Source organism: Cryptomeria japonica, chromosome 2 (assembly GCF_030272615.1).
Source record: "Cryptomeria japonica chromosome 2, Sugi_1.0, whole genome shotgun sequence".
NCBI lineage: Eukaryota > Viridiplantae > Streptophyta > Pinopsida > Cupressales > Cupressaceae > Cryptomeria > Cryptomeria japonica.
Genome location: NC_081406.1, coordinates 57,814,755 through 57,824,998, shown reverse-complemented (window position 1 = coordinate 57,824,998; position 10,244 = coordinate 57,814,755).

Genomic DNA, 10,244 nt, shown 5'->3' with positions numbered 1-10,244 from the left:
TGTGTTATGGAGTGAATCATGTATGATTGTTATTTATTTGTTTTATCTTTATGTTATGTTACAACAGTTTGTGGTTTATGCATAATAGTGAAGATATTGTTGATAAAAGGATTTGAAGTACTGATTCACCCCTCCCCTCTCAGTACATTAGCTTTCCATATTGGGCCTAACAATTGGTATCAGAGCTTGAATCTTGGAAAAGAGTTTAACAGCCTAAAGAAGATCTTATCAATGGAAGGATATAAACAATCTCAAAAAATTATGTATCTGCAAGAAGAGTTGGATCATGCTAATCAAGGGATTGCAGACATGCAAAGACAAATGCAAAAAGCATTGAAAGTTAGAAGGAGATTATTTGATGATTTGCAGGACTCTCAAGAGTTAGTGGAACAAATTGAAACATCATCTGAGAATAGTATATCTAAAGAGATTGAAGAGATGATTGAAGAACTGAAGGAGAAGAACAAAGCACTGACTGATCGGCTAAAAGAAATGAAAAGAGGACATGAACATTTCAGCACACAGATGACTGAGAATCTTGATGCATTAAGGACAACTAAAGATAAAGTATGAGATCTAGAAAGAGAAAAACAACAGCTTGAAGCATTAGTATTTGAAAAGAATGATGAAATCACAAGGTTGACTGAGATTCAACAGAATCTATCAAATCAATTGGGCTATGCACATCATGAAGCAAATCTGAAAGATGATGAGAATCAAGCATTGAAACTTGAAGTATCAAGGTTGACCAATGAACTTGAAACAGAAAAGAAATCCAAGGAAACACTGAAAAAGAGTTATGAAGCATCAAAGATATTGGATGAGAAACTGAATACAAGAAGACCCAACAAAGAAGTAGGACTCGGTTACAAAGGAAAAGACTCTATTGAAAAGGGAATTCATACAAACAAGAAAGGAGAATCATGAAAGCAAGCTGGAAATAAGAAGAATATCAAAGGAAAGAAGCCTATTTGCAACTACTGTGGAAAACAAGGTCACATTGCTAACATGTGCCAAATCAGAAAAGGTAAACAACCAAATGTCACTAGGTCTAATGGTTATTGTCACAATCGCAACAAATATGATCACACATCTAACCAATGTAGGACAAAGTCTACTAGCAATTATCAGAAGGAAAAATTCAAAGGGTTTTGTAAAAACTACGATAGATATGGACATAGTACCAAGGAGTGTTGGTTTAAGCAGAAAAACTATATGTGGTTTACACATCGAGAAAATACTAGAGGCTACCGAACTCACACAAATCCTTACCGATAGTATTCTGTAGTACCATGGGATTACAATACAAGGATATGGTGTGAATGTTGTGGAAGATATGGATATATAAGTGCCAACTACTTTATAAGGTTTAGAATGAACAATTGAAGATCATGGAGAAATCCTAGTATGGCATGTTTTCATTTTCACAAAGTTGGACACTTGGCTAGAGATTGCAGATATCAACCTAGAGGAGACACTGAGGAAATAAAAGGCAAATTATAGATGATTTGGAAAAAGAAGGAAATTGTGTCAAATGAAGAAAGCACCTTATCTACCGAGCTAGGTGCACCTATTCCAAATTAATCGGTAAAGGTATGAAGGGACTACATTATCTCAAAGGTCAAATCTTAACAGTTCCTATTTTATCTTGTACTTAATTCAAAATCTACATAATTAAAGATGCATTAGAAAATTTGAAATTTCATCAAAGTCTTTTGGAAACCTGTCAAGTCGGTAAATGCAGGAAGACTAGCTACTCGGTAAAAGCATAAAAAGAAGTAATGGTACCAAGTGCATTTGATGTTTTCTGACCTAACTGCATGAAGCCCGATGAGGTACAATGAATACTTAAAGCTATTGCGTGGTCATTTTTCACTCACTAAGTTTTCAAGAAAGCAGAGCAAAGCGAATCAAAGGCGATCAAACCTCCTCCGAAGCAAATTCAAAGGTATTTACATCAATCACAACACATTATCAAGATAGTTTACTGATCATATTAAGTTGTTATTATTTGCTAAGTAGAAAGCGTCTGCTGTTTGAAAGTCTTCAAACCCTAAGGATCTTTTGTTAGTATTTATCTAAAATCTACAATGGCACCTAAGATCTAGATGCCCATTGTTGTTGAGAACATTGAAAAGCCCTCACTGAAATACTCTTTAACTCCCAAAATTGCATCTGAACCAGATGACAAAACTACATTTTCACTCATTCTAGATAGAATTTTATTAGTCGAGGATGTGAGATTCTTTACTAAGTGTCGAGTTGAGGAACTAGGTCATGTTGAGATCAAAGACACATATGATGAATTGTGTACCGATGGTAAAATGGATAGCAAATATGAGCACATCAAAATTAAGGGATTGACCAAAGCCCTAACCTATCCCCGTGTCTTCAAACCCCAATGGGTCAAGTTTGTTCTGAGTAGAGTTCATGATGACTTCATGTGGCTAGAAGAGAAACTGTTTAAGAACACCAAGGAAATCATTCATTTGATCACTAGCTACCCTATTTATGATCATGCCCAACCTCAAAAAATGATATCATAGAAGGAATTGATCAGTTTAACCGGAGTAGAATCTGATTGCAGGGGACTAAAATTGAACAATGTCACTGATGAAGAGCTAAATTTTGCCACTAGAGTAATAGGTTATTGTTTCTTCCAATCGGCAAGGGAAAATAGTGTACCATGTGCAGTAGTCAACTTAGCATATAAAATTGTGAAGAAAGGCATGAAAATTGATTTATGTGAGGTATTGCTGAAAAACCTATTTGAGAATCTCAATACCATAAGGAAGCCAAAGAAGAACAATTCAGCTAATACACTAAAATTTGGATCACTTCTGGTATGCATGTTTTTCTATTTTGAGAAATTATTTCCATCAGTCGGTAAAGTTGTTTGGGAACTACACAGACCAATCACCCATCAAATCAATGACTTCATCAAGAAGCTAGGTGATAATTTTAATGATATTATGGATGATTATTTCAACAAGTTTTAGGAGAAGATGCATAACAGATATAGAATTCCACCCAAGTTAGTGGAGAGATACAAGGATGACATATGTTTTGAAGTGGACACTGATTACTGCTATGTTAATGTTGTGGAACTGAGAACTCAATCTTTGCTACCTATGGGTTATGAGATTGATTTTGATATCACACAATAGCAGATAGATGCTTTTCTTACATTACAAAGGCATGCTACCGAGCTGAGGTATGGAACATATGAAGAAGTGAAGGAAAAAGTAAAAATGAGCATTGTAGTGCCCAAGGCTACAAGGAAGGCAACAAAAATGATCAAGGTATTAATGAAGAAATTCGAGGAACGTTCTTCCTCCATACCTGTCAAGGGCACTATAGCCATCACTGAAGAGGAATCTGAAGCCCAAGAGGTAGCTATAACACTGAGCATCGAATTGCCTAAAGGGAAAGTTTTGAAAAGAAAGAAACAGGATACATCAAAAGTATCATCGACTCCTCCAACAAAGTGACCTAACACAAGAGCATCTGCAACATCACCAAGTAAGAAACCAAAGAATGTTGTCACACCCAAGATAACAAAAACTTACAAGAAATCTACTTGGAGACTCATTTTGACTAAAGAGTCTAGTGACACTGAATTCGAAGACAAAAACAAATTTCAGATTGTCAAGAGTACAAAGGTAAATGTACATAGTGTGGAAATTTTTTGTGCTAATCTGATGCAATATGGTGGATTTGGATAATTCAGATATGTAAAATATGAATCTAGATCTAATGATGAAAAGAGACAAATAGAAGAAGCTATCATCTACACACTATTGAAATTCTGATTGGTCCCATTGGAAGTATCTAAATCTCTTCCAAATGAATTATATTTGCATATTGACAATAGGTGGAAGTATGCCATGGACTTAGAGAGACAGATGAGAGAAAGAAGTCTGGTACATCTTTTCCCAGACATGTCAGTAGATGAGATCATCGAACATCTGAAAAATTGTCACACAAAATTCCTAGTCAAGCAAAGAGCCTTGAAATTGATGAATGGCCTTTACTTGGATGTAGAGAATGAGACCAAAGAAAAATGGTAGGAAATCTTTTGAATCAAGAATGCTGGTGAGCAAGCTGAAGTTGAAATAGTTGATGTCACTAAGCAAGATCCTACTAACACTATACGAGTTGATGAGGATATCATGGACACCGAGGCACCTGAACAGGAAATGATAGAAGGGAATGCTTATGCCCAACTTGTATCCAGTGAATCAGTTTTGGAACAAGTTCAGCCCTATGCTCTGGTCAATCAGCCTGTTTCAATCGAGGCCTCTCAGGATATGGAAAAAGGCACAGAAGGTCACAAGTCAACAGTAGGAGAAGGTACTTCTCAAGAACAGACCTCTCAAGCTCCATCTAGCACTGAAAATGTTACAACCGAGACACCAAAGGACACTACAGAGGCTAAAGAAACTGACCAAAGTGTTGCCTCTACCGAATAACTTACCGAGGGTCACCAAGCCTCACAAGCCATTGTTTTAGTTCAACCGATGAAAGGTAAAGAAAAGAAAATGAAAAAACATAGTTTCAAATTAGATTTGTCAAAACCAATAGTGTTGCCCAATGTTGATATATCCAAATTAAAAGGGCAAGCACTCATTGAATTCAGAGAACTATGCAAAGCCAATGCCGAATAGGAGAAGCAAATGGCTATTCAAAAGAAAAATAAAGTACTTCAGAAGGTGAAAGCACTATTAATCGATATGATACCTGAAGCAACAGTGACAAAAGATGCCACCATCCACATTCAATTGGATGAACTCCTAACCAAGATAGAGAAATCAGGAGTAGATGCATATGAATATTTGAGCAAGTTAAAGGACAAGGAGCTCACTACTAAATGATTGAAGAGGTACAGAAAGCTATTGCTATTGGCAAAGTTAAACTTGTCAAATTTATTACTGAGTTGACCCCTCAACTCAAGCACATTCTTTATTTATTTCAGAAACTCTATACATTTTCTTTATTCATTAAAGATATCAAAAATAAAACCGAAGTGATTGAGAAAGAGATCACTGATCTCTCAAATAAGCTGACCACTGAGCCAAATTCCATTCAGAATTTTTATACAAAGTTACAAAAGCTCATGGCTCAATAATTGGAACTCAGGAATGAAGAGCACAAGATAAGGATGGACATAATGACACTTCAAACATTATTCCTTCCTCATCTTTCCTCCATCCAAGAATAGATCAACAAAGCTACTTCCCTATCCACTCAACAAGAGGGAAGCACCTTAGATGGACTAATTTCACTGTTAGCTGACATTATAGCTTAGAATTCACTCATGGATAGTGTTAAGGATGCCCTCTCTGCCGCTCTCACCGATGCTCGAATGAAGTACAAATCCATTTTTGACCAGTTGCCACCACCGAATGGTAACTAAGTTTTGATGTTTGTCAAAAAGGGGGAGTGAGTATCATATCAAAGTATTCAGGGGAATGTAGTATACAGAGGGAGTATACCGAGCAGAACAAAGTATTCATATGCACAGTCAATTTTGACAGGGAACAAAGAACGGAGTAGTGAACCGAGCAGTTATCATAGAATATTGATCATCGAGCATGCAAACTCAGAGTTTTGTACAGTATATTGATAAGGGGAGTATATCTAAATATACTATTTCATTGACAAAAGTATATGCTGTCAGTTTTGTCAAAATTTTGTAAGTATATAGATTTTTGAGTTATGACTTTGAAAGAAGTTTTGTCAAACATCTCAACTAATGTCAAAAGGGGAGATTGTTACTACTTATTATAGTTGCCATTAGTTTTATATCCAAAGTCATTCTATATACTCTAGTCAGCTACTACTATCGAAACATTTAGTCGGTATGCACAGAGCAGTCGGTTATAGAAGAAAGTAGTCACAGAGCCCAATATTCACCGAGCTGTCTACCGAGTAACATTCCATGTCTACGGAGTAGAAACAATGATACACTGAGTGAAACATGTTACCAGATTCATTGAACCTAGACACACATGGGAAAATGTGTTACAAGATCGAGGAACATAGAACAGTTATCACATTGGAAATTGCACTTAAGGATTGTGTATGATTTTGAGGTCATCTAACCAATGAAATATTTTGTATAGTTATTCATTCGATAAATCATGTTTGTAAGATTGAAGCAATGAACCTGATCACCGACATAAGATATATATTTATACAGCATGGATTGAGATTAGATACAGAGATATAGAGGTGTATGAAGCAAGACATGTGTGATACATAAGAAAGCATTGAGTGTTATGACTGTTACAGAGACACAAAGGTCATCGAGAAGGATTTCAGAGAACAGTCAAAGAACAGAGTAAATGGAAGGGTTAACCAAGTTAATTTATGGGTTACCGAGGTATGCTATAAGCAAGGTAATCTCATTTTGAGCACATAGAATATGCTATAACATTTCAGATGTAAAGCTGTAGATATTTGTAAAGATTTTATTGTAATATTTTGAAGTTGTAAGAGAAACCTTTAGCAGGGTAAAAGACTCTAACAAAGTCTATAAATTGTAAAGCCTTTAACCAGGTGCAACATTTAGAATAAGTGTTGTAAAATCCTTTAGCAAGGTAGATCGAATGATCTTGATACTCTAATAGGGTAAGCTATTAGAAATAGTTGAACATGTAGCTCTAACCGAGCAACCTTTATTATTGCAGTAGTGAAGTTGTGGGTGCCATCCCCACTGCAGTTTTTCTCTCTAACCAAGAGTTTTTGCGTAACCAAAATATATGTGTTATGGAGTGAATCATGTATGATTGTTATTTATTTGTTTTAGCTTTATGTTATGTTACAACAGTTTGTGGTTTATGCATAATAGTGAAGATATTGTTGATAAAAGGATTTGAAGTACTGATTCACCCCTCCCCTCTCAGTACATTAGCTTTCCATATTGGGCCTAACAGTAGCAACTTCTTTAGAGAGTGACAAGCCAACTAAATTTAAAAGAGTTGTAAGGAAAAGACAACCTTCACCGGTATCCATACCCTCACCTAGAAGAACTAGACAAAAACAACAAGCAGTGAGGTCTCCGGTAAAGAAGACAACCCCAAAGAAAAAGCTAACACCTAAGAAGAAAAGGACTCAACAGAATATTTCTTCAATTGCTAAACTGTTGGATGAAATCATAAAAGAAGGAAATCTCAAGAACATAGAAAAATTATATGATACACTATCAGCAAATGAGAAAGAGCAAGTTGAAAACAGTGTCATTTTACACCTGGATATCTATAAGAAGTTTTTAATGTAGGTTGTAGATGAACTACCAGATGAATTATTCAAGAGACTGGAAGCAAGAAGACAATCTGTTGTAGAACTTGACAAGAAAATCAAAATTTAAAAATTACTTGCTGTCTACCCAGTCAACTCTCCAAAAGAAATAGATGATCTGATTACAAAGGCTAACCGGTCAGTATTCTCTACTACACACCGGCATATTACACTAATGGTAGGAAGAGTATATGAGGTAACAGAAGAAACAGAAAATGGATGGGATATATTCCTTGTGGAGAAGGAAAAGCAGGAAGAATACAGGAACCCCAAGCCTATCAAAGTCTATCAAAAAGACAAAGATAAGGGTAAAGGAAAGGTTGGTGGACCTCCTAGTATCAAAATAAAAGATAACTTATCCCCACTACCTCTGACTACTCCACCGGTAACAACAACAGCAGACCAACCAGCAGATGAAAGTATGGATGTATCACAAGAGGATTCTAATCCTAATCTCGAGGTACTATACACAGTGGATGTTAATACTCAAAAGGTCAACATTGTGATAGACAAGGACATAACTGGTAAGATTGACATGGCTAATGAGCCACCGGTAGCTGACAACATTGTTAACACTAAAGGTAAACCGATAGATGGGAAAACAAAGACTGAAACTGATCAACAGACAGAGAGACAAGCAGAGCAACAGGCTCTGGAACAACAACAGGTTCATGTGGAAACAGTGGCACCGGCAACAAGAGAGAAACAAAAACCCTTGCTTAAGGAAATGGAAACACAGACTGACCTACCAGAGGTCACTACAAGCATGGTTGCTTCCTCCATTTGCGGAATTCAGAATGTTGGTTCCTCCTCAACAGGTTATAAATCAACCAATGTAACTGAAGTTCTTTTAGATTCTTTGAAGAAAATAACTAATTATAGTTCACAAGCTTAGAAAGCTATAGATGACACTATCCCAATTTTGAAGATGATAGCTCCAAAATGCAACATAGATAATAAGGATTCTTTGAGTCAACTTGATGTTAGGTCCCAGAGACAACTGAGAAGTGGGGGGTGAATCAGTTGTCTAATAAATTTAAACCAAAAACCAATTAACCAATTTAGTGCTTAATATCGGTAAACCAGTTAAGTGTACCAGTAGACAATGTTAATAGTAAATTGCTATATCGGTAGAGATTAATGCATGAAACATAAATATAGAGTCATCCACAACACATAACACCAATATTTGTACATGGAAATCCTGTAAGGGGAAAAACCACGGTGGGAAACCTTACCCACAATTAGATGATACTACTGCAGATAGTAAGTGTACATAAATGGGGTCTGCACATGCAGAAAGGCCAACAGCCTAGAGCTCATAGCTCAATCACAAAATGGGAGTCACATTGACTATAGTTGGATGGTTAAATCCAATAAGAATGTACTGCACAAAATAGCATCTTCATATGCTAGATTCAGTACTGGTGTAATGCTGATATGCTTCTACAAAAACCTAGCTTCACCTTCAAATGATGTCTTCTTGTATACCTCTGCTTAATCTCACATATACCTTGACACAATTCTTTTTCGCATTCCACATTCGATCTTACAAATAACATCTTACATTTATACCATAACCTAAGACCAATTTTAGTAGGTTGGCTCTACAAGATATTACAATAAAAAACATTTTACATACAATATAATATCCGATCCAATAATTGATTAAACATGTCAGCTTAATGCATCTACAACAATAATAAATCATCTCCATAGTGTGCCATGCTGATCTGGAAAAGATAAACCTGCCGGTGTAACCCTAGATAACCCTGGACCTATTTGCCGGTAAAAGCAAATATGCAAATATGAATATACCAATGATTAATTCTTCAAAACAAAGTGTCCATATGATGTCTTCAACATTACCAAGTGTCTTCCATATCATTCCAAGTTCCGGTGAATATTATATCCTGCCGATGAACCATATACCAGTAATTGTGCAATAGTTACTTGCTTGTCAGTGAATGTTGCTGGATTTCCAAAGTGCTAGTGTTTCAGTAGGTGTTGACATCAATGAAAAAACCATACCAAATTACCAACACTCTCCCCCTTTGCCATTGATGGCAACAAAAGATGGAAAAACCATCAAAGTGCCAAAACAGAAATGCCAAATACCAAAAACCAACAATCTCCTTTAAACAACAATTTCTCCCCCAGGGAGCAACATGTGTTTATCCAAAGATTAATCTTTAATACTAATCTCTTCTCAAAAGATAATGTGTTTTTCCATAGATATCTCTCCCCCTTTGACATCAAATGCCAAAGTTAAAAAAATCAAGTTCATACAAAATACTAATCAATTCAATATACTAACTACTCCCCCTGAGAAGTAGCTTCCTCTTCAAAGACCGAAGTAAAAGATTTGTCTTTCAATTCTGCCTGTTGATGACAATCATCAATTGTCTAAGTCTCCAAGCTGATCTCTGAGATATTCAAAGGTCTCCTTAGGCAAAGGTTTTGTGAAAATATCTATAAGCTATTCTTTAGTATTCACATTAACCAGTTTTATCTCTTTTTCTTCAACTTTTTCCCTTAGAAAATTCAGTTTGATAGAAACATGTTTTGTTTTAGAATGTAATACCGGATTCTTAGATATATCAATTGTTGCAGTGTTATCACAATATATAATAATAAGTTCCTTTCATTTTACCTCTACGTCTTTCAACATTTGCTTAAGCCATAGTACCTGTGTACAGTTAGTTGCTGCTGCAACATATTCTGATTCGGCTATTGATAAAGATGTACAACTCTGTTTCTTACTCAGCCAAGAAACTAATCTTTTTCCAAGAAAGAATGCTCCTCCAGTGGTGCTTTTTCTATCATCCACATCTCCTACCCAATTTGCATCTATGTTGCACATAGGTCAAAATTTTCATCTCTAGGATACCATAATCCAAGATTTGATGTGCCTTGTATGTACCGGAAAATACTTTTTACTG